General features: G+C 44.0%; 1 protein-coding gene across 2 annotated transcripts in view; it reads right to left on the minus strand.

Annotated features, from left to right (window-relative positions):
• Positions 1-22,285, minus strand: part of GPR132 (G protein-coupled receptor 132) — a 73,884-nt gene extending 51,599 nt beyond the window's left edge. For both annotated transcript variants that reach the window (XR_015772925.1, XM_014249672.2), the window contains exon 1: positions 22,045-22,285. The gene's annotated coding sequence lies outside the window, so the exon portion shown is untranslated. The remainder of the gene's footprint in view (positions 1-22,044) is intronic.
• Positions 22,286-24,698: the final 2,413 nt, after the last annotated feature.

The following is a 24,698-nucleotide window of genomic DNA, read 5'->3' on the forward strand; positions in this document are numbered from 1 at the left end:
AGTTTTTTTGTCCACTACTTGGGCCCTGGCATGAACCATACTCAGCTCTGGACACCCAGCCCTGAACTCATTGAAATTAATAAAAATACTTAGGATAACCCCAGGCAACATTTTCCTCATTTACAGGAGGATGTCACAGCTCTATCCTGTGCAGAGAGCCACCGAGGTGAAGCAAGGTGACTAAAATCATGCAGCAGCTGAGTGACAGAGGCTCCAGTTCCTTTGTACCACACTGAAAAACATCCCCAGGCAGGGGGATTGATGCCACAGGAGTACTTGAGAGCCTCACATGGGTGAAGGAGAGGCAGAAGTCTTGTGCAGACAAAGAGGAGGAATCAAAGCATGACATAAGAATGAGGCAGGAAGAGATCATTTGCTGGATGTCCAGAAACTCTTATAGCTGGGGTCTGGCTCTTGATCTCTGTTCTGAGGGCTGGAGACTTGAATCTCCATAAGATGGTCTTATGGGGATAACTTCAAGGACAATCTTGGAAGAGAAAACCATCAGTCTCAGTTGCCATCAGTCCTTACCAGAGCTGCAGAAGGAGCTGATCATGAAGATTTAAAGAGGAGGATTTGCAATTAACTGGCTGTTAATAATCCCCAGGCACTACCTGTTGCTTGCTCTGTAGATGGCAGCACAAGGAAACCAACCAGCTTCATGAACTGTGCAAGGCAAGTACAGAGGTCTGTCATTAACAGGGTCAGTGAAGGGAGTTATTTCACCTGAGACTCAAACCACTTTCAATTTTTAACAGCAATGGGTTAAGAAAACAAGAAAGAAACCTCGGCTGCAAACAAGTAGTAAAAGTAACTTGTAAAGAAAGAGAGGTCTTATGTCATGTGAAGATAGCCTTCAGCTCATAAAACCCTCTGATGATTACCACATAACTGCAGCTGAAGGGAAGAAAGCCACCTGATTAGGCTTATTAAGAGTCTGTGTTCTTTTGGGCACAAACCTGACCTTTATTCCGTGTTTAAATAGCAAATAGGGACTCATTGTCTCAATCCCCAAATGTTTTTGCAAAAGGGGCTGGTATGGCAAAATTTATCAAAACACAGCATGTTCTAAAGTGCTTGGAATTTCCATTTGAAAAATGTGGGTAGCTAATAGTTCTCAATCACCTCCTCTGTGTATCAACCCTGAAATCTTTTTGCTGCATTTTGATAAAGCTTGGCTTTGCAATTTAAAGCCATAAATACGCCCTCCCGTAGAAAGACAGGGTTTTTGTTTTTCCTTCCATGGGGCACACTGGAAAGGGAGCCTGGAGGGACCTTCATCTCATGAACTCCCAGGGCTGCTATTTCTGAGCACCGATTTCCTACTTGGGATGTAGATCTTGACCTCTGTGCCCCCGGCCGACTGGTTTGCATAAACAAAGAGCATCGCAAAGAAGTCAAAGCCGGATGTACCTACAGCAAATAAATCTCTTCCTCTCTGACAAACAGAGGATGAATTGACCTCTTGCACGTCATGTCTGGTTGTCTGACCAAAACTGTCAGTCACAACTTTCTCTCTGGAAGCCTTGGATGAGACAAGGGATAAAAGGGACATAAAAGTGACATCAGTAAGACTAAAACAATGAATGACAGGATTTCCTCTACCATCTCCATTACTTGATTCCTACAAGTTTTCCAACCATGGCTAGTCAAATCCCAGACAGTGTCTGTGTGCATTTGACTCACACAGGGTGAACTAATAAACCATCGCCTGTCACTCGTGTCCCAGCCCCATTTTTGCATTCATTTTCTGGAAACGGTCCAGTGAACAAGTTCACCAGCCTGAACATTTGGGCTGGAGTGAATGTTAAAGCAAACATCTGGGATCTCTGCAAACAGGAAATCCACCACACTTCTGGGCTGGAACATTTGTAGCTGAGAAGTGGGTGCTTTCAGCTCTATGGACAAGAGATCCCTGGGAAACGCCCTGCAATCCACACATCCAGTCAAGCCCTCACAATTCTCCTCAGATTTCAGGTGGTGAATCCTAGAAGCACAACGCTGGGAGTCATACCGCAAATTACAGCAGGAATTATTGCATCGTGAGTCATGGGAAATTAATTTCTGAGTGCTGGACATTGCTCCTGGGTAATTTGGCCATGCCCAGACCAGGAGGGACGTGAACTCCAAGGCAGAGCTCTCCTCTGCAGCCTCGTGGAGGGAGTCCTTCCCTGTTGAACTGGGGAGACAGGACAGGGAATCATGAATGCCCAGCACGCCCTGGCACAGATTTGGGGCTCAGGAGAAGAATATTTATCAGGCCCATGCTGGCTTTCAGAGCAGTGATGTGGCTGGATGATTTAGGGCGAATTATTTGCTCAGTTTCACTAACAATGTGACATGCAGTGAAATGTCGCAGACAATTCTATCCCAGTGAGATTTTTCTGCAGTCACACAGAGCCTTGTTTTCTGGCATACACCATCTGGCCCTATTGGACCTGCATGTGTTTATGCCAGTGAAGGCTCTGACCCAGTAATCTCTGTAAGATGTATATATATGTGTATATATATATGCACACAGACACACACGTGTACATATATATAATCTCTAGTTTGCAGGGTCAATATGTAATGAGAAACACCCTCATGTGGGTCATGAAAGTGTAGTGTGAGATCTTGGAGTACAAATGCTGCCCCTTGGATGCTAACTGAGGCTTTGGAACCTTTTCCCAGCCTTTCAGTTATGTGTGAAATGTGAAAGTACAGTAACCTCCTCCCCATGGACTGAGGAATAACCAAGCCCTGCTAAATCTTCCTTCCAGACCTCCTGGGAATGGGGAAACTGAGGCAGCAGCTGCTGCAGAGGAGACTATGGACACGTGGTGTCTCCAGGACCCTTCCCTATCCTGTTCATCATGTGTTGGTCCAAAAGAAGCAGTTGGGACAGTGGGGCTGGGCTCCTGGATGGCTGCTGAGCTCAATTCTCATCTGGGCTGACCTACAGTGCTGGTGTAAATCCAGACTAATTTGGCCACCGTCCTTTCTTGTGGGAATGATGCCTGGAATGCACATCTGTATAATTTTTTGTCCTTTTATAAGGCAGATTCCAAGCTTGTGAGGAAAAAGCATATTGGGCAAGAAGACTCTGTACCATCGACCAAAGCACAGAGAGGATCAGTGTCCCTGCTGGGACAGGCTGAGTTCTCTCCATTTTCCAGTCCATCCTGGAAACAGGGGCTGTTTTCTCAGACTCCAGAGGGAAAACTGGGAACTCCATCCAGAGCTCTGAAGTTCACATCTGAAAAACTCCACACCTACCTCTAGAAAGAATGTGCCTTTCTGGAGGAAAAAAAAAAATAAAAAAGGTTTGATTGAGATTATAAGGCAACGGGAAAAGTTATTTCCTGGTGGTCCCAGTTGCTTTATATCTCAGAGGGATGTAGCCCATACATTTATTTTCACCCTTTCCATTCTCCTAATGCTTCAAGGGCTTTCCTTTGGAAACACCACATGTAAAGCAAACCAAAGCTGTAATGCCTGCAGTGCCCATCGTGTTTCTGCAGTAATTTTGGAAAGGAGCAGGGTGCAGGTTGCTGTTGAGCTTGTCACAGATCATTCCTTCATTTTGGATTTGGGTGCATGAGCCTTGCAGGGAGCACACCTGGCTGTTGGGTACAGGTGACCCACAGGCTGCACTCAGTTCCCTGGAAGGGACCCAGGTGCATCCTTTGGGTTTTGTGTACCACATGCACATTTTGTTCCCCACATGCAGCCTGGCCCCAGTCCTGCCCTTCAGCCCCTCACTGAAATGGAGAGGGAGAAGAGGAGAAGGAAAGGAAAATTATAAAAGAATCATAGAGGTTACATCCTAATTCCCGGTCAGGTCCATCAGCAACCTTCCATTTTTGTGGATCTTGCATTTAAGAATTCATCCTACTATCACAGAGGTTTCTAGTGCAACACAGCAACCCACAGGCTGGAGGACAGAAAGTGTCACTGTGCCTCCATTCAGTTGGCTCAGTGCTCCATGAAGGCTTTTTCTGGCAGCTGTGAGCACCAGGAAAGGGTTAGGAAGGTTTCAGATGGTGGGGAAGTGTCTCACTCACTTGTTTGTTGGTTGGGATGTTGTTTTAAGAGCAGTACAGCCTCCTTTTCTGCTGCCCCAGCGGCCAACTCCCAGTGCTGGCCTGAGGTTTACTCTGCCAGAAAGGCTTGGAGTGTACACCCTCAGGCATCCCCTGTTTATCTACACAACAGGCTGTGGGAAGGGAAGTGCTATTAGCCCTGAAAAAAAAATAAATTAACATGGAGTGACTGACAGGCAGATGAAGGCTCAGAACCCCAAAAGGACACAGATAAAAATCAAAGGAAGGTGAGGAACAGTCTGCCTGATCTTCCACGCATGGCACGGGCAGGACAGGATTCCTGACAGTGGTTCCTGCTAGATTTGCCAGTCCTCAGGCTACCCTCTGTCCATGCCCTGAAGCTCTTGGAAAAGAACCCTGAGAGGAGCAGGGGGCTGGCAGGCAGGAGAGGCCAGGCCTTCTCCTGTGTATCTTAGGATGCAGCTCAGCCAGTATCACATCACGCTGGGCTAGAAATCACATTCACTCCAGTTCCCAAGATAAAGCAGCATATAATATCTCAGTAATTTTCCATCCATCCATTCAGTCTCATACACTCAGCATTTACTATCATCAACTTTATTGTCTCTTCCAATGCAAACAGCCCTGCAGCACAGCCTTTATCTTCCCCTCCTTATCTCCAGGCTTCCAGGCTAGGGGAGCCCTCTGGAAAAAGTGAGATTTTTCTCAAAGAGAAACATGATTGCGGGCAGCTGACTTCAGATAGGCTCTACTACTTCTCACTTTGGTAGTGGAGAGACAATCCCATAAGGAGCCCATGTATTTAAGTGGAATATTTCAACAGCTGGGAAAAACCCCATCCTGCTCCTGAAATTGAGGGAGATTCAGATGGTTCCAGCCAGCAGAAAACAGGGAAGCAGGGCCTGACAAAATGGAGGCATTGTTTGGTATTTATTTGGAGCAGGGCTTTCTGTCAGGAGTTTTCCCCGGTCAGAGGCTCCCTTCCTCATGGTGCTGCATTCACCAGCAGCCGGGACATGGGAGGGGCACCTCACATTTTCTCCTGATAAAAGAAGACTCGAGGGCACATGAAGCCAGGAAACATTTCGGGAAGATGCAGGGAAACAGAGCAGATGCTCCTCCAGACCTCCAGACCATTGCATGGCGGCCATGAGGGCTCAGGGAAGGATGCAGGCACTGCCAGACTCATGGGGCGTGAGGATCAGGGCACAGAGTTTGTACTGCTCTGCATGCTGGAAATTGTATCCACCTGGTTCAGTTACTTAGAAAAGTCATTCAATAGTATTTGGTGAAGCTGAAAGAAGCCTTGACTTGAAAGAGGAAGTGTGGATTGAAATCCTAAATGCTTTCAATATTTTAAGTCCACATGTGAAGCATGATTTAAACTGAGATATGTGTTGCCCAACTCAAATGATTGCAGTGACAGTTCCATTAACCTCTCTGGCACCAGAGAGATCACATCCCTCTAATACCAGCTTTAAACAACAAAATGCATGCCAGCTGAAAAGTTAACACACAACTGGAATTATCTCTGTTTTCCCTCCTTGCTGTGCCAAGATACTCTTTTCTTATGAACATTTGATCCATCTCAATTTAGCACAAAAAAAAACCCAAACAAAAACAAAACAAAACAAACCTAAAAAAGGTAAAAAAAATCAATTCTCTGAGTCTGAATACCAGCAGTTGGCAAGCTGCACCCTAGTGAGTATTTCTTGAAGCAGGACACGTCTTGTTCTCTGGAAAAGCTTAAAACCCAACACCTCAGGGTGCATTATTGCAGGAACTTTTTATCACGAGGGAGCAGTTTCCTGAAATCACACGGTGAAAAGGGTGTGGGAAGGTATGGAGTCTTTTTTCCACTCTGCCCTGGTGAAAACACCTTCTGCAGAAGCAAGATTATTCACAAGCAGGTTAGACTTATGCTACAGCTCTCTTGTTCCGTGGTCACATAGCACCACGAACCATAGCTGAAATCTGGCCTGTTTGCAGGTCAGTGGAATTGAGCCACCTGGGATTCTCTTGTAAGGAACACTTTGACCAGCTCCTATATTTGGAAAGGCCAAGATTATGCAGAGCTTGAAGACTGAGTACATCCTCAAGGTCTAGAGTGCAGCAGGGCCTCTAGGACCGGATCTCATGAAAGCAGGGATGCCATAATACAATGCTGAGGGTGCTATATAAATATGTCATTTCCAGTGACTCACTCTTCCCACAGATTCTTGTCTGTGCCGTGTTGCTATTAGTGTTAGAAGCAATTTGTGGGAGAGACGGTGTTTCACCAAGGACAATATCTGTGATTCAACACTTTCTCCCATCCTACTTGTTTTCAGAGCATATAAAAGATGCATGGGTAGGAGACACATTTTGTAGCTCCTCCACATGCTGGAGGCTGAATTGTCACTTTTCTGACCCAAACCTTTTTGCATTATCAGTACTGTGGCTCTGCCTGGGAGCTCCAGCTGAAGCTCAGGTGGTGGCTGTGCTGGGTGCTGTACACAAACGTGCCCCTGGCACCACCCTGGTGAGAACAGGCACCAGGCAATGCATATTTGCAAACTCTTCTTCTCTATCACAACCCCCACACATCACCTTTTTTTTGGAGTAAACATCCCCCATTGCTTGTTCCCCACACTCCAAAAAGGCCCTACTGAAATTACCTGACTTTGTGGCTCCAGATGAAGCTGTTGCTCTGAGCAAGTACAGACAGACAGAGCAATTGCCATAGCAACAGAAGTTGTGTGTGAAATCCCTGGGAACCAGTCCCCTTCCTCCTCCTCTTCCCCCACCCATTCAGGTCCCTTTTCAGATTCCTTTCCTCTTTTTTTTCCCAAGGTGCTTGTGCCAATCCATTCCTTGTGCTGAACACAAGGGAGATGCTTTGAAAGCAGCCTGCCGGGCTATGATAGCACACCACCAATTACCGCAGAGCCAGGACAACTTTGTGGAGCATCATATTGGAAAAATGCACCCTGCTGGGTCTTGAGAAAGTCTTAATAAGGAGAATTGAAAGAGGGCAGACAGTGGGAGGGTTGCTGCCTGCATTTAGGACCTCAGGGGCATATGCCAAATTCATTCCTGATCAGATCTGCGCTGAACTATTTACTCTTTGAGACGCTAAGTCAACAGATGCACATCAAAACAAATTAAAACCATTTAACATCAAGCTGCTAATGGCTAGAACCACACAAAATAATGCAGGCTATTAACCCCATAATAAGGAGCTCATTAAAATAGGAATTGCCAATTAGGTTACTTAGAAGTTCCATTAGGAGAAATGCAAGCAACAGGAAAACCACTGAATATTTGCCAGTTGCTGGGTGCAACACACTGTGAAGACTGATGGCCAGGGAGATGTGTCCAACTGGTGTAGTCTGGAAGCATTGCCAAGGGCTGCAACACAACCAAACTGACTTAAACTGCAACAGGATAAAGTTCAAATGTCTAATGGACTCAGCTCAGACCTTGATGCAGTGCATTTTATGCAGGGAGTGTGGGAAATTTCTTTGTTGATGAGGGTTAAGGGTACCGGTGCTACCACTCACATTTGTGTTTGTATTGACATTTAACTTCCCTTGGCAAGCAGTGTTTCCTTCAGGTCAAAAGGGGCATTTTTAAATACCCTCTGGACACGACAATCAGCCCAAAACTTACCAAAAGCTTTTTATGTTGTAATCTCTGACAAGACAGACATTAAATAGGACAGCTATAAGCAGCATGACCTTCCACATAGATATCCCCAAACTGCTTTGGAGAAGAGTTTTACTACTCTAGTCTGTGCTTTGCTTTTTACTATTTCTCACAGCTCTGGGTTTTTAACTTATTCTTCCTAGGTACTGGCATTTTTATGTCATCTGGAGGGAGCTGGCAGCCTCTCAGAGCTTGCTTTGATTTATATATAAAAAATAAAAAATGTATTTTCCCCAACATACTGAAAATGGCATGCACAGAAGAGACCTTTAAGCTTTATTTTGTTGCTGTATAAAAGTAGCACAATAACGTCCTCATGTTGAAATCCCCATTTCCCAAATGGCATCCGTCTGGCTTTCCCACTTGAGCAGATTTCAGATATCACAGAATCACAGAATATGCCAAGTTGGAAAGGACCCACAAGGATCACCGAGTCCAGCTCTTAGCCCTGCACAGCACCATCCCCAAGAATCACACCGTGTGCCGTGCCTGAGAGTACCACTCACACACTTAACTCTCACAAAACCAGATTTGAGCTGAATGTTCCTCAACGGGCTTTTAGATATATTAGAATGAGACAAACATTTAAGGATTTCTGACTCAAAAAAAAAAAAAACCTTTAAAAAAGGAAAATCCTTTTTTTCCCTTCTGAAATCAGGTGCTTCATAAGATGAGAGAAGGAAAAAGGGAGCAGGAAAGGCTGGTGTGATGCCTGATTGTACAAGGAGGTTTTTGTGGCAGACACAATTTCCTGAAATACTCTGAAAGCATCCAAAAGGGGCACTTTTTCCTCAGAAAAGGATCCAGCACTGACCCTGGGAGGACACTGCTGTGATAAACCCATTCTGGGGCACACCTGAGGAGGCCTACACCACCTACACATATACCTAGGGGACCACACCACCTGGGAATAAGAATTGCTGTCAGTGCTAGTCTTCCCAAAAGGAGTGAACTTCCAGAAGGTACATTTAGCCAAGTAAGTCACCTTCCACCTTGACAACACCCATTTTTATCCATGCTTTGCCTTGACAGAAATGGGAAATCTCTGCAGTGCCAAGCTTGATAGCGTATCAGGATATATCCCACTGTGGGTTTATACTGCACTGCCAGTGCTGGGGTGAGCTTAGCTGGGAAAGTGGATTTTGTGTGCCACCCTGGAGCTGACACACCTTTGGGAAAGCTTCATTCCAGCCCCTCCTTAGGCCAGCCTGCAGTCCCTATTGAGAGCCCTGCTCAGGATTCTTGGTTTCACTCATGGTACCAACAGCTGTCCCAAAGACACCAGGGGAAAATGAGCCCAGGATGGGAGAGAATACAGGAGTCAACTGCTCCACCCTACATCATCATTATTTCCTGAGAGGGTGTGGAGATGAGACACCACACAAGGGACCACCAGCATGCCAGGCAAGTACAAAGCTCTGCCATATCAGGGCTTTACACAGGCTCGAGAGAACAGTGTGCGTGTACTTCTTTTTGGTACAACTAGACTGGCACTTCAAGGGGAAGAATTATGTCAGCATGTCAGTAATAGCTTTATGCAGTCCAAGATGAGCATTTGAAAGTTGTTTAATAGGCAAAACTGTGCTTTGAACAGTCAGCAAATCAAGGTGATCTCAGTCAAGAAAATGACAAAGAACAGCAAAAGTGATAAATCAGTATGGTCATATGTTTACAGAGAATATTTTAAGCAGCTCCAGAGTTGAAACCAAGATTTTCTTCAATGCTTTGAATGGCTCTGTTTTCAGAACCTCTTAAAATGGTAAATTATGTTCTTTTATCCCACTGATCTTATGGAAACTCTGTCCTTCCTGTCAGGATTTCACAAGGGATATTTGCCTTAAAGTTTGAGCAGGGACAGGTCCTGTTCTTTTTCATCTCTCCCAAGATGTTAACTTCTGCACATATCCTTACTGAGTACAGAAACTGAGATAAAACAGGTTTTACTAGCATTGTTAGAGAAAGCATTAAAAAGATGTTAAGTATATTTAAAATTAGAACTGTGCTGTAATCTCAGCTGGTGTAGACTGACATATTTCTGATGGTATAATGGATCTATGCCAAATCACATCAGCTGGCCACAGCATAAGATGTTAAATCCAACTGGAAAACTCATCTGATATTTAAAAGCAACATATGGGAGCAGCAGAGACTTCAGGAAGATACTTCATTTAGGATATTTTGAAAACAGAATATGTCCTACAGTAGTGTGGAAGGAGGTGTATTAACTTGTATCTATGTTCTGTGGGCAGTAATTATAATTTAAATCTTATTAATATTGCTCCACATCTTGCTTAACAGTGTGTTTCATGGTCTTCTGGCATAAATGAGTAGAAAGTGAATGATACATTGTCACGTGTGTATTTAGGAAAAACAATTTTCAAATAAACCAACAGAAATGTTGACCCTGGCAGGACTTGCTTCTGCAACTCAAATTCTACATCTTCTAAAGAACATTCACAAAATATTGTAAAGAATATGTACAAAATATGCACATTGGAGAGAGACTATTTACAAGGGCATGTAGTTACAGGACAAGGGGGAACGGACTCAAACTGAAAGAGAATAGGTTTAAATTAGATATTAGGAAGAAATTCTTCCCTGTGAGGATGGTGAGGCCCTGGCACACATTGGCCAGAGAAGCTGTGGCTGCCCCATCCCTGGAGCTGTCCAAAGCCAGGCTGGATGGGGCTCGGAGCAGCCTGGTCTGGTGAAAGGTGTCCCTGCCCATGGCAAAAGGATTGAAACTGGATGATCTTTAAGGTCTCTTCCAACCCTGACTGTTCTATGATTCTGATTCTATGATTCTATGAAAAAGTAGAGACTTAGATAACCACCAAATTTGAAGAAATCAGTATTCAGTGGGCAGAGAGGCTCTGCCTGGAAAACAGAATGGTCACTGTGTGAATAGCCCTATCTACCTGAATGTCTTCATCACACCCATATTCAGCAGAGTAACCCAAGAGGATAGCAATAAAACCTGGACTGTTCTGCTGAGCCAGGATCTGTCTCACCTTTGGTTTACACAGGAGTTCCACCTGCAAGCTTGTCAATGCTCAAACACACAAATGGTGCTATTTGTAGAACAGACACCATGAGAGGATGACACAGACAAACATGGGAAAGGAGCCTGCTTCCTCACTCTCCTTGGCAGCAGGTTGAAGAGCATAAAGCATATTTTGTAGTGATTCAGCATTTGACTACCTATAGAAATGAACAAACCAGTACTTCCAACACTGTTTCCCTTATGCCTTTTTAATCCTTTAAAGAAGATTCAGTGGTGAAAGTTCTATTGTAAAGACTGGTGTCATCTGTAAATGAAAAGTGCAATTGATTGTTTTCATAAAATATAAACCTGCTATTTCTACAGGGTTTACAAAGGCAAATTAAATAGTTCCCATGACAAATTCAGATGGGGCATAATATAAAGGGTATTTTGTCAATGCAAGTAATGTTGATGTAGATCAACATTTGGGATAAATTTCCAGCTTGGCTGATCTCACGCTTTATCAATCTGCTTTGGTCTATGCATTAAACCCATCACAGACCTACTCTGAAACCCAGATATTTCAGGGTGCTCTGTGTCAGGTCACTTAACAGCTTGAGAACAGAAACAGAAAGGGACATGTATCAAACATAAATCAAAAGTGGCATCAAGTGGCCAAGAACTCCTGGATTGCAAGAACTGACACCTCCCTTTCCACCCCACTGATTAAAATAAACTCATGCAGGCATGGATAAGAAGCACTAAAACTGAAATATTAAACTCTCCTTTCCTATTAGCTGGCAAGAGGGGATGGAGAATTTGCCTCAGAGATGTCTGCAACTCAGCCCCTGCAGACGGCTGAATACAAGGGCACAGCAGATACCTAAACAAGGACTTTAGGCTTTAGTTCTGTATGAAATCTGTGTATGACCTAGTGGGAATGGTTTGTGTGGAAGGACGTGGATGACTCTCAGACTGCTCCCTGGTAACTGCACACATTCCAGAGGAACTGAGCAGTTATGTGTGAACCCCTTTGCACTCTGGCAGAGCCTTTTTTTCATAACCAGATTGTCACACTGTGGTAGGCTCTCCAGCTGGAAGGGTTAAGTGCCTGGTTGGCAGCACTGGTGGTTCTTAAGGTTCTGACAACAGCCATAGAAGAGCACGTGAAGAATTGCTCTGCAGAGTTGTTTCTCCAGTGACTGGTGAAGAACATGGATAAAACCCCTGAGTTTCAAACATCTGAAATTGTATGAGATTTCTTCAGGCCTGAATGTGGCCCTGAGCATCCTGCAGGCAGCAGAACCTGCTCACCATCACCACAGAACTGACTCAGGCCCACAGCACACAAATACAACATTTTTAGCCTTAAATGGCTAAAACCCAGTGAAGTTTAAAGGCAAATCATATGCATTATGTACAACAAAATGACTGGTTTATACCATTATGTTTTGATTTCCTCAGGAAAACTAGGACAATTAAAGGCAGGAAGGAAGATCATAGGTTTGGAAGGAGACATGGGGATCACCACTCACCTGAATAGGAAGCTTTAAATAGTCTACCATTGACTCATCACAATTTAGAAACAGTATAGCTTACACTTTTACTCTTGCTTACAGAACACAGAATAGATATGAGACTTATGAATTAAAATAGACTCATGGTAATTTGTGCCAAAACAGTTAAATACCTGTATTAGCTTTAATTATATGCGTTAGCTTTTCATGGTGTAGATGTACAGTGAATAATAGCTAGCTTTGGGAACCACCATGTGAAAGTGAAGGTAGTCTTTAGCCTTTCAGCCACAATAAATTCTCCGTCACAAGACTTGGTTGCTTACTAAACCACTCAGCCTCTAACACATTGCCCACACCTGCTTTTTAAAGCAGAGAGACAGATACATGTAATATCTAGTTAACTGTGCTCCATAACTGCAGTTTCCTGTAATAGTCTTCCTTTGCATAAAAAAATATGTTGTGACTGCTGAAATTAATATAAACATCAATAATGTGTAAGTCCTTAATCAAGATGAGGTACTCCACTGTGCAAGAGGTTGTTCATCTTTATATTAAATCTTCCCTGTCTCTCCCCATTGTTTAATAGATAAAATAGATGAAGTGTGGAGAAAGTAATATTGTCCTTATCTCCTGGTAGTGAACTGTAATACATAGGAGGATTGAGTAACTTGGGTTCTGGAAAGCTGGGCTAGGACCAGGAACTGACCCTGGACTACTTGTCCCATCATCTCAGGCAGAAGCCTGCCCTTCCTCTTATTTACAAACACCAAAATGGAGTGCAATTTGAAGATCAGACAGTGAAACATTTCCTTTGAAAAAATTCCTTTGAAAATTTTAATTTCTTTTAAAATAAATTTTGGGTCCTTGATTGCATGTCTCAAATCCAACAGTTGTTCACATATCTGCATATTCTCACTCTGATTGTTTCTCTGAAACAACACTTAGGCAAGCACTACATTGCCTAGTCAGAGTAGGAGCACGAGAGACTTGGGATACCCCTTAAGAACTATTTGCAACAGCTTGTTGCACATGTATGGCTGTTCCCTGACAACCAGGCTCAAAAAGCAGGTACTTCAGCCAGTGTTTGAGCAAGATGGTGCCTTACTGTGGCTTCTGTGCAGCCAACACACGCTTCTGAAACCAGCACAGCAACCACAGATGAGCAGATCCCAAATATTTTGATAGACAGAGCCCCATGAAACATCAAGTTAGAAACTCAGCAGCCCACAGACAGCCATGACTTCGGTGGCTGCCTCAACCTGTATCCAAGCAGCAGCCCACACGAGTCAAGTGGTGGGAGGGAGTTTCTCATGCCCTTTCTCCAGAGCTTCCGTTGGTGTTGCTCCGGTTGCTGTCACGGGCACTGGAGTGATGCTGCGTGGTTCTAATGCGCTGTCACCGTCCCAAAGTGTGGGCGGATTTCACATCGCTTACGTGTGGCAAAAGCCTCTCCACTGAGAAGAATTGCCAGGAATTCCTTGGCCTGCTGTGAGCAGCACTGCCAGAGCTTTGAGGTGAAGAGCTGCCACCTGCGGTGAAGATCAGGAAAGAATGAGGAGTGTCTCTGCTGGGTGTGAATTCAAGAGCTTCCTGCTGCAGACACATCCTGATGTGGGGTCCCCAAAGCACCCTGTTAATAAGGGCTTAGAGGTGATGTGTGTGAAAACAAAGCATTTGCTAGTTGGCCACGCACATTTTGAGATTTCTGAATCATAATTTGCACTGTGAATCCCAGCTGGAAGTCAGTGGGCAGACGACAGAGAGAAATGGGAACATTGGTGGAACAAGTGGTCCAGCAGTTTTGTAAGGAAATCAGTGAAATTCCTGATAGGTCTTCTCATATTTTCCAGATTGCTTGGTATTTTCAAGTGTAGCATTAATCTTCTGTCTGTGGTAAAAGTCTAGATGATGTTGTGAGTTAACAGGAATTAAGTCTTTGAGGTATGGCAGTGTAGCATGTCTTTCTCACAGTTCCCGCTCTGGAGATCCATGATACTACCTCATGGATATCTAAAAGAAGGTCAGATTAATCTCTCCTCTGGCTCACATTAATTAGTCTCCTAGAAAAAGGAACAAATAGCACCACTACAAAGGACATCTGCAATCCTTGTGATGCAGGGCTTCTCTGTGTGATAATTCATGTCCTTGTCTTTACCTGCCTGAAGTTTGCCTTGCCAATCTCTGTACACATCTGGAGTATTTAACCCTGTGCCACTGGGATTTTCCACCTCATCTGCAGTGACATTCCTTCCACTATACTCTCCCTCCAGTATTGAAGCCTTGATGATTTTGCTTTCATTTTCATGTCTACTGGCTCAAGGAACATTGCCAAAAATGTGACTGTAAACATGCTGTGATCCCAGAGGCAGCAAGATGGTGATTCCATGGAGGTGGAGAACCAAACACAGGATCAGAGTGTATGGTGGTTTTAAACCCTGTTCTTCCCTTCAATGGAGACATGTCCAAGCCAATCCTGCTAGAGATCCAAGTCATCAGGTCATTATTCCCTTCCCAGTCTGAAAGTGGCCATGTGTGTAGCCCCCACCATTGCTTACTGATGAACCTTGGTTCTCTCTCCCACTCAGCAGCATTCTTTCATGGTAAAGTTTGTCTCTGCATCTGAATATACCCTCCTGCCTTCCTTTGTTTTTTTGTGTTTTTGTTTTGTTTTGTTGTGTTTTGTTTTTTTCCCAGGCTATGTATGTTTATTTCCTTTGATGTTCTAGTTAAATAGGTCACTCCTTCCACCCTCTTGTCTATACCAGTTAATCTATACCATTACCTGTTTGCCTGCACTCTTTTCAGAAGGCCCTGCCCCAAGTGGTATTCCTATTAGCACTTCAAAAGAGATTTGATCTGGGTGTTTTTAATGAATTATCAGCTGTAGCTTTCTATCAAATTAGCATCCAAGGAGCTCTTCTGGATTACTCCTCTCCACAGCCTCTGGGGTTACTGCTTTGACCTCTCCTTAGTGAGCAATGTTACCCTGTGGATGTGGATGCACTTAGATTTGTTCAATTTCTTGCTATTCCAAATATGTCCCACTCTTCATTTACTGAAATCCCTTTAGGATGGTGCTTCTAATAAATGATTTGCAATTCACACTCCAGCTGAGTGTTATCTTTGAATTTGATTGATGTATTTTTCTTCTCCTTCCTCAGTGTTACTGCAGATGAATATAATGTCCAAGTCAGCAGGAGTCCCTGAGGAGCCCAACATGGCAATATTTATAAGCATACTCCACTTTCTATTGTAGGGGCTGATTTTAATCTCTTTCATTGTTATTCTCTGTATCCACCCTACATGTTTCTTGTAATGCTTTGGGCCCGGTCCAGCCACTGTTACAGTCAACTGTGTCTGCATGGAACCCTTTAGGGATGGATCAGGTTCTAAAGGCAGATTATGTCTGAAGAAACTGAGTAAAATTACTTACTGAAACCAAAAACCTTTCTGCAGAAGAGTTCTCTGTAAAACCAGTTGTCTTGTCAGCCAGTGAAACCCTTAAGGGTAAATTTACCAAGTGACTCAAGCGACCATATCCCTTTTTCCTCCCACCAGCATGTCCCACTATGCTGTGTACTCATCCCACATGATGGATAAGCAGCTGCTTATCCTTCACTGTCCCCACCCAACACTTCCCATTCCACAGGGTTTTCCTCCTCCCATCAACACTGTGTGTATTATCTGTCTGTAGAGTCTATCACTTGGGTGCAACTGCTCCTCTTAACGTGACCCTTCTGTGTGTGTGACACATTTCTGTTTCATTCCTCCTGCAGAACAGCTAATAGTGCTTTCTGATTATTAGAGACTAAGTTTCACCTGGAAAGGATGCCAAGTTAATTGATCTGTAATTCCCCTTTTGGAAAAGAAGCGTGATGTTTTCCCTTTGCCAGTCACCAGGGTTTCCTCAGTTCTCCAGGAGCACTTGAATATAATGGATAATGGGCCTAAGAGTTTTTCAGCTAATTCCCTTAATACTCTTGGGTATGTACCATCTGGCCCTCTGTGCCGATTTGAATGCATTGTGCTCTTTATATTTCTTTGCTGTTTCTTTAATGATTTTGCTAATGCCTGGCTCTCAGTTTCTTGGCTTTCCTTTGCTCATTGCATACAATATTTTTAAAGGAACTTCAGAAAACTGGAATAGGCGACCTTTTCCAGCTCACTGTATCCATGGCAGAAATTAACTCGCTTTTAAAATTAACCTTTTATTAAGAAGCATTGTGTCTGAGAAGTTTGAGCTGAGATTATTAGCTTTTATCCTATCCAAGCAAGACTGCATCTACAAGACAATTCCTACTATTTGAAAGAGAAAGACATTCAAGAGAATTTTCTTTAAGACCCCATGTCCAAGTTTTGTCTCCTCATTACTGGTAGGAAATTTTTCCTTCTTTCTTTTATGTCCTATTTTCTCTCTCTTCAAGTGTATTTGTGTGACCCTGCTTACATCCTTCAGATACTTGTAGACTCAAGTCTGCTCTTTTCTTATCTCTTTGCCAGCTAATATCTAAGCACAACTTCATCTTCATGAATCAAACCTCACTCCAAATGATCTGATCATGTCTCTACTCTCCTTTGAGGCCTCTGACTTTGCAGTGTAAGGCATTGAGATTCCAAAAAATTAACAGCAACCTTCCAGCCAAATCTAAAACAGGCAGATTAGGGTGATGCCCACTGAGGATGGCAGGGAATTTCACAATGCCAGCTGGCTGCCAGAAGTTATACGTAGATTCTCCTCCTATATCACTTCCCAACTTTCCTTAACATGGCTGCTTCCGAGTGTCCTTTGGAGATATTTTTCCCTGAGTGATGGTGGCCCATATTATTCCACTTTTGTGATGTTATTTCCTGGCCACATTGCTAATCTCTGTAGGTGCCACAGGGTAAATTCTCTGTTCAGTTGCACTCAAATCTTCTCCCATTTTAGCATCAATACCATCTTGCTGTACTGTGAATTTCCCCTGCTTACTTGCATGTGACTTGCTTTCATTTTTCTCCAAACTTTTATACTTTCTATTATCCAATATTCTTCACAGAATATTTTCCACTTTAAATGGCTTCTATAGGATTTCCTTTTCCTTTTTTAAAAACAAACATTTTTTTTCCTCTTTCTACATAGACATATTAGACATGACAGGTTTATACCTGTCCACCTCTAACACATAGTGTCCCTGAAATAGGCATAGACAACGATGGGTGTTTCCCCATGCTCAAAGATGGAGTAAAAGGTAAGTAAAATTCATTAGATGAAGCAGCACAAGTGGGCAGCACAACGACAAGGTCACAGGAAGGTTTTGATTTGAATGTGAATCATTCCCTGTACAATCCAGAGGTTGGAAGAGGACAGTCTCCTTCTCTCTTGCATTTAGGTGGCATCAGATGAGGGGAGTTGTGGTTGGCTTCCCTCCACCCTGACTTTGGAACACTTTCATGAGATGGACCCCATTCCTTTGGCACATCCAGCGAGGTGGTGTCTGGATACTGACTAGTCCATGCCTGTCAAAATGCTGGATGGGAAGCAGAGCAGGATAGGACACTTGGTAACTTCCCCGAGCCTTCAGGCTACAGAGAAAAAATGACCCCCTTTTTCTTTGCAGAGACAATAAACAAAAGGCTGCATTAAAACCTTTGTTTGCAGGAGATCATGAAGATTTCAGCGATACCATATTCCCCTGCAGGAGGAGGGATTAAGAGGGTTACAGAACAGATTTACAAGCCCTGGAGAGGGTTAGTATCCAACGGAAATCTTTGGCAATCCCCTTCCCTTCCTCTTCTGAGTCTCTCCCTGGCTTCTGGTAACACTTAGAACAAAACCACCAGCTCTTGCTTATTTTATTGTGTTCTCTATTTTACCCAAATGAAACATCAAAGGTCTGATTCAAGCACTTGCAAGTAAAAATAGCTCTAAGGCCAATATATTTAAGGCCCTTGAATGATATCTCTGAAAAAGTCATCCTAAGCCCATGAGAAGGGAATGGTGTTTGTTGTGTGTGGTGCTGACAGTGGGCAGTACTGACATGTAAAGAGCAATGGATTATACTGCAAAACAAAAGGAAGGTGAGAAAAGGGGCATGAAGGCTGCATTGCACTGTATTGTGGAAGAAGAGCAAAATATATTTAAGATAAAAGCCAGTTTCAAGCTGCCTTTATTTTCTTTCCAATCTGGTCCTTCTCCTGCCTTCTGAGAAATTTAGATTTGAATGTGTCTTGGTACATGAGAGAATGGTAAATCTTGGTACATCTTTGGTACATGAGGGTATGACCCTCTCTCCCCCACAAAATAATGCACTTTGTTTATAACCATCCAGGACTCATTTATTCCCTGTGATGTGCCTGTTTTTGAAGTTAGATAAATTAAAGCAATGAAGGCACATCCCATGTAGTCCTTTTGAATCAGCCTTTTGTCTCCATTGTTCTGCATTTGAATAAAGCACTATGCTTCTATTCTCTGTTGCTACAAGCTTCTCTCCTAAATTCCTTTGCTTCACAGCAATAACATTTTCTCTTTCCATCTTCCAGTAACAAGGCGAATGCACCTTTGCAGTCATTAATCCATACTGCCTTCACACCTGCAGTTTCTCGCTGAAACTTGGGCAAGGAGAGTTTGAGCCACTGTGATACCAACACCAGCTGGGATTTTCTGGAATAGGTAAGTGTAAGTCCTGTCTTTCTTTGACCTCATGTTTTTCACCACCATTTTCCAATGAAGGGTTCCCAAATCCAACATTTCTAACTAGGTTTTCTCAGATATGATGGAGGTATATCATCCATCTCAGGATGTAAACACAGGGTATTCCACAGATTCCTGCCTGTCCTGGCCTGCCCTGGCAGACAGTATATGAAATCCCTTGAGTCATGAAGGAGGCTTTATTTACTAGGAAGGTATTCAAAAGATGTTGGAAAGTATACTTGATTTTAAGCACACACATCCTTCAAAGTCTGATGCATAGAAAAAACCCACTGAAGTGAGTGGCTCACCAGTGAGGGACATGAATGTGGCCATATGGAGCAGATGCAGGTTTCAAACCACTGTCTGTGAGCAGTGCAGCTGAGTCCCATTAGCTGAACCAGAGAAAAGGACAATAATGGGTCAAAACTGGCCAGATACACAAGGGGCAAGTGCTAGAGGTTGTGAAAAACCCCAGCCTTATGACCCTTAAGGCTGCTCTATTAACATGAGGGCTTGCTGCAGTTATTTAAGCAGGATGAACAAGATAAAAAGGGCTTGTTGGTGTTGGATGCTGAGGCAGTGTTTAAGACATCCCTGACTCACAGCTCACAAGCTGGGACTCGTTTTGCAAGTTCAGTCCCTGTTCAGATAGGATCAGGGAATGTCTCTGGGCTGGATTGCGAAGGAAGCAGTCTTGCCAAATATGCTCTGCCCACAGCACCGTCCAGACCCGTCAGATGATATTTCTTCTAATTTTACTAATGTATGCTTGGCCCCAGTTCCACGCTACCTGAGGCTACAGCCGTAATAAAAACACAGCACACATGCTGTGGGTGGGTGCATGCAGCTGGTGGGAGTTGAGGCACGTGAAAGTGAAAAACACAATCCTTTGTTAATTACAGGATCAGAATCAAGAAATAATATTCTGCTGAATCCTTTCCTTCTCCCTCTCTCTCTCTGTGGCACACCCTCACTGTGGCCCTGTCTGTCACCAGAGAAGATGGCAGCAGCTTTCCTCTGTACAGAGACTGTTCCATACCCGATCAGTGCTGGGATTTTCAGGCAGAAGTGGGTCTTGTATTGCCACACACAGCTTGTGTTCAGGTGTGGCTCCTACATCAGGCTCATCCCACATACCCACCTTGTGGGTTATGCTGGTGGATGGGGTGTTGGTGATCCAATCCCTGCCTGAGGATGAAACCTTCATGCTGCTGTCTTGCTATGGCCATGCAGGACATTCTGGAATGGAGTGAAATAACTCTGGGCATGTGTTTGTCTCCTACCCATGATCTGCTTCCATGAACCCTTCTGGTGGAGGTGGGCTGGGCTGCAGCTCTGGACTGGGTGAAAATCTCACTAAGCATCTCATGGATTAAGAAAGTTTGACTTCTTCAAGCCATGAGCTGTCATGAATATGGCAACTTCTAACATCACTAATGTGTCTGTAGAGAAGAAATTAAAACAGAGGCCCCAATGAAGGCAAGGGACTTTTGGGGAAAAGAAAAGCTAGCCCCAGGGGAGGGGCAGAGAGGAAGTCCTTGGTGCAGCCCTTGTTTCTGCTCTCAGGATGTAAACACAAGCACTAAAGGGATACTCCCTCAGAGGAGCAGAACCTGTTGAGGTCCTGATACCATCCTCACCACTGGAACCAGCCAGCCATCACAGCTCCCTGCAGCATCGTCCCACCAACGTGTACCCCTGATATCACTTGTTAGGGGCCACCTTGCTCTCTGACAGCTATTCCTACTGGAATCTCTTGCAGAAGGAATCAGCATGGGTTAGAGAAACCCATGGGTAGTACTGAGAAGGCAATTGATGTGCTGGGAAATTTAGGATTTTTATGGACTTGCAGAAGTTTCAAGCTTCTGACATTAGTCTGAATCCTTTTTTTTCTGAGCTTATAGTGGACACTGCAAATATTAAGAGTACTTTCAGTTGAAAAATTTTTATTCACCACACATATCACAGTCTATTTGTGTTGACTTTCAACAACAGCATTTTATTTACTGCCAGCATTTTTTGTTGGTTGATATTTAGCAGCTCCACCTGCTGATGCCCAACCCTGAAGGATGATATGCAAGTAAAAATGATGCAAGAAATAGAAAATGGTGACTTCCTTTTTCCACTTCTTCTGATTAATTTCACACACTTGGTATATTAACGATTGTTTTTTTCACTGGTCTGTGCTGTCTCAGATGCTTTAAAAGCATTTTGCTCAAGCAATGTACTGTCACATCAGAAGGAGTTTCTTTTCCTTGCTCTCTCCAGGGGAACCTCCACCCCTCTCTAGGCAAAACACATGAGATGCTAAGGCTGGAAATTTATGGAGCCTGATTTAAAAGCCAGGATGTCTCCTGGTCTCAAGGGAAGGGAAATGACCCTTGGCTTATTTTGCAGTCACTCCTTTTCAGAGAAGGAAGTGCTAATAAGCACTCACTTGAGGCACAACAGCTTAGCACAAATGAAGGCCAAGAAGCAGACACATAATTGCTGTGAGTGGGGACAGAGGAGCCAAGAAGAACACGTGAGAAGTTTCCCTTGTGAGCAGTGCTCTGTGAGCGATGAACATCAGCACTCACGGTACTGTCTGAGACAGGAGCTACCCAACATCCAGGACTGCCCAGGGATCCTGCTTCCCCTCCCAAAACAGCTCACTTGGAGCTGGGGATGGGTCCATGGTTGCAGCATGGGAGAAGAGATAGAAAGGAGAGACTGCACTGGGGAAAGGAAATGCCTGAAAAACATCACAGGTATTGGTAGGAATTCCATGTGGACACAGTCCATCACACACTCTGCAGATACATGAGCTCTTGAGCAGTTTGAAAACAGCTCTGAAAACCCATCTGGCTCACCCAGGGGAAATCTCAAGTGGGATTTCAAAGTGCAGCACCCTCAGGCTCTCAGGAGCCCTCCTGGAAGGATAACAGGGCATTTGCTTCCACTGCACCCACCACCTTCCCCTAGAAGTGAGCCTCCCTGGTGGGGATATGTGACATCTCTGAGTGACCCACCCTGGTTTCTCCTCCACACACCCCAAAAGTGACCATGCTCCAGGTCCCACACAGAGCACCAACCACAAAACAACATGAACACAAGATATGATGCAGCTGGGAACCAGAAAGGGCCATTAGTTTGTCTTACCTGGCTTGGCAATCACAGACCATTGGATTTCACATGAGTACTGCATCCAGCAACTTGGTCATGCAAACTTGATCATCTCGAGACTATAATGTCTCAGTTAGAATCTGGAAATGGAATGGACTGATCCTCAGCAGTGGCAGAAAAGGGCTAGGCTGATACCACCAGGCAACCTGCAACTCACTACAGTAGAGGAAGGCAAAATGAATGAAGATTCTTGTCCTCTGCTCCGGGGACAAAAACAGTTTTGAACCTCAAACAGAGTGTTCACTTTGACCCTCAGCAAGTTAGAGAGTCTAGAGTCAAAAGGGGATGTGGAAACATTGCCATGTACAACTGTTGCACCACTTTTCTTGTTACAGTTCCACTTATTGCTCAAGAACAGTCCACGATCCTTTTGGCCAGGACTTGCCAGTGTTTGTAACTAGAAGTTCAGCATGATAGTGGCTAACACCCTTATTAGTAACTTCTAATAGCTCCCAGACAATGTGTAAAATGAACATAGGTAGTTTCTTTAAGACTTTATGCACAAAGGCTTGTGCATACCATTGGAATACTATAAACAGATCATAAGAAAATCAGTTATGAGGCAGTAAATCTAGGCATCCCAGGCAATTACATTCTTTTGTGTTCCTCATTTCTCTGCCTTTTCTTGCTGTTACAAAGTGTCAGAAGGTATTTGCTGTCACAGATGCATGCAAGCACTCATTCCCACCTGATTTTTCAGAGGTGATGTTCCTCTCTAATGTTCTTGTCTTGGAACAGGGAGGGAATGGCAGCACCTCAGCCTCTCCCCAACAAGCAATCCATGCATCAACAGAGGGGATTATCCTGCTGTGTTCACCATTGGTGTAGCCTCACTTTAAGAACCATGTGCTGTTCTGGGCCCCAAAATTTAAGTAAGTTGTTAAGGCACTTGAATGCATCCAGAGGAGGGCAACAAAGCTGATCAAAGGGCTGGAAAAAATGTCCTGTGAAGAACAGCTGGGGATTTTTGGCATTTCCAGTTTGGAGAATAGGAGGCTGAAGAGTGAACTCATTGCTCTCTGCAGCTCCCTGAGGAGGGGAGGTGGAGAGGGAGGTGCTGATCCTTTCTCCCTGGGATCCAGTGATAGGGCACATGGGAATGGTTCAAAGCTGCTCCAGAAGAATTTCACTCTTGATGTTACAAAATATTTCTTTTCTAGGAGGGTGGTTAAACACTGAAACGGGATTCCTTGAGAGATGGTTGATGTCCCCAGGCTGTCAGTGTTTAAAGAGACATTTGGACAATGCCCTTAACTTCTGATCAGTCCTGCTGATCAAAGTTGGGCACTTGGACTGGATGATCATCATTGGTCTATTCCAACTGAAATAGTTCAGTTCAGTTCTATTCTATTCTATTCTATTCTATTCTATTCTATTCTATTCTATTCTATTCTATTCTATTCTATTCTATTCTATTCTATTCTATTCTATTCTATTCTATTCTATTCTATTCTATTCTATTCTATTCTATTCTATTCCCTTTGGTTTAGCATTCAGCTGCTGGCAAAGGCCTCTGCCTGTCTTCCACACAGGACACAAAGTCTGGCTTTGCTGGGTTGTTCAAACTGAGTCCAAAAGAGAGACCTGCTTGGCAATTGTGCTTTGACGAGTCCAACCTGCCAGCTCAGCCGCCTACGCTCGTGCTCTGTCCAGGGGAAATGACACCTGGGCATTTCCAGTAAGCCCAGCATCCTTTCACTGGCTGCTGCTGGGAACTCCCCACTGAATCATCCTACCCTCTGCAGACATACACTCATTTCCTTCTGTTTCCTTCTGGAGGAACCAATCTGTGGGCACCCTCTGCAAGCACGTGAGGTCTGACAGCAAGGCCAGTCAGCCAGGTATCAGACAGGCAGAAGTGTGTTTTCAGGAACACTTCAATTGTCAAATTTTCAAATTTTTCAAAACTTTCAAAGTGAAAGTCTGTCACTTTGTACTGTCATATTGGGAACTTCAGAGGGAAGTGGTAAATGAGCAAAAAATCTACCCTTAGAATGCACCTAATCCTGCAGCAGCCGTGAGCTTGTATTACTGTCATATTCTGAAGACTCAGCCATGTGTATGATAACCACATTGAGCAAAATTGCAGCTGTTCTTCCTCTCCATAATGTCCAAGAAGAGGGAGATCAGGAGCTGGATCAGAGGACAGAGTATTCCCCACACCATGCAAGTTTGTCCTGTTGCACGTACTTACTTCACTAAAGAGTAGTGCCAGTAGCTGAATCAAAGCACATCATGCAGAAAAATATGCCTCCTTGTTACAACAAAGTGAAAAGGTGAGGTGTCAGTGGACTCCTTACTGCAAGGTTGGGTTTGCCAGGTTTCATGCTGTTCGCTTGTGCTCACTAGCAAGACTCAAAAGTGCCTTCAGTTCCCCTCATTCAGTTCTCTTCCAGGTGGAATCACAGTGATTGAATCAATTCTCAACCTTCTGTCTGACAAGCAAAGAGCATCCTGGCCCCCAAAGCTCTTTTTCCATCTGCAGCCTGACTTCAATTATCCTTCTTTACACCCTCTGGTGCCTTCATGTCCCCTCACTGCCCTAACACAAGCCACTCTGGTAAGAGATGCAAGATTGCTTTCCTGATTGCATGTCACTCCACCTTCCACCCCTCTGTGAAAGAGCCAGA

Source organism: Pseudopodoces humilis, chromosome 7 (assembly GCF_049639895.1).
Source record: "Pseudopodoces humilis isolate 2021_Gansu_Grassland_sample_001 chromosome 7, ASM4963989v1, whole genome shotgun sequence".
Lineage (NCBI taxonomy): Eukaryota > Metazoa > Chordata > Aves > Passeriformes > Paridae > Pseudopodoces > Pseudopodoces humilis.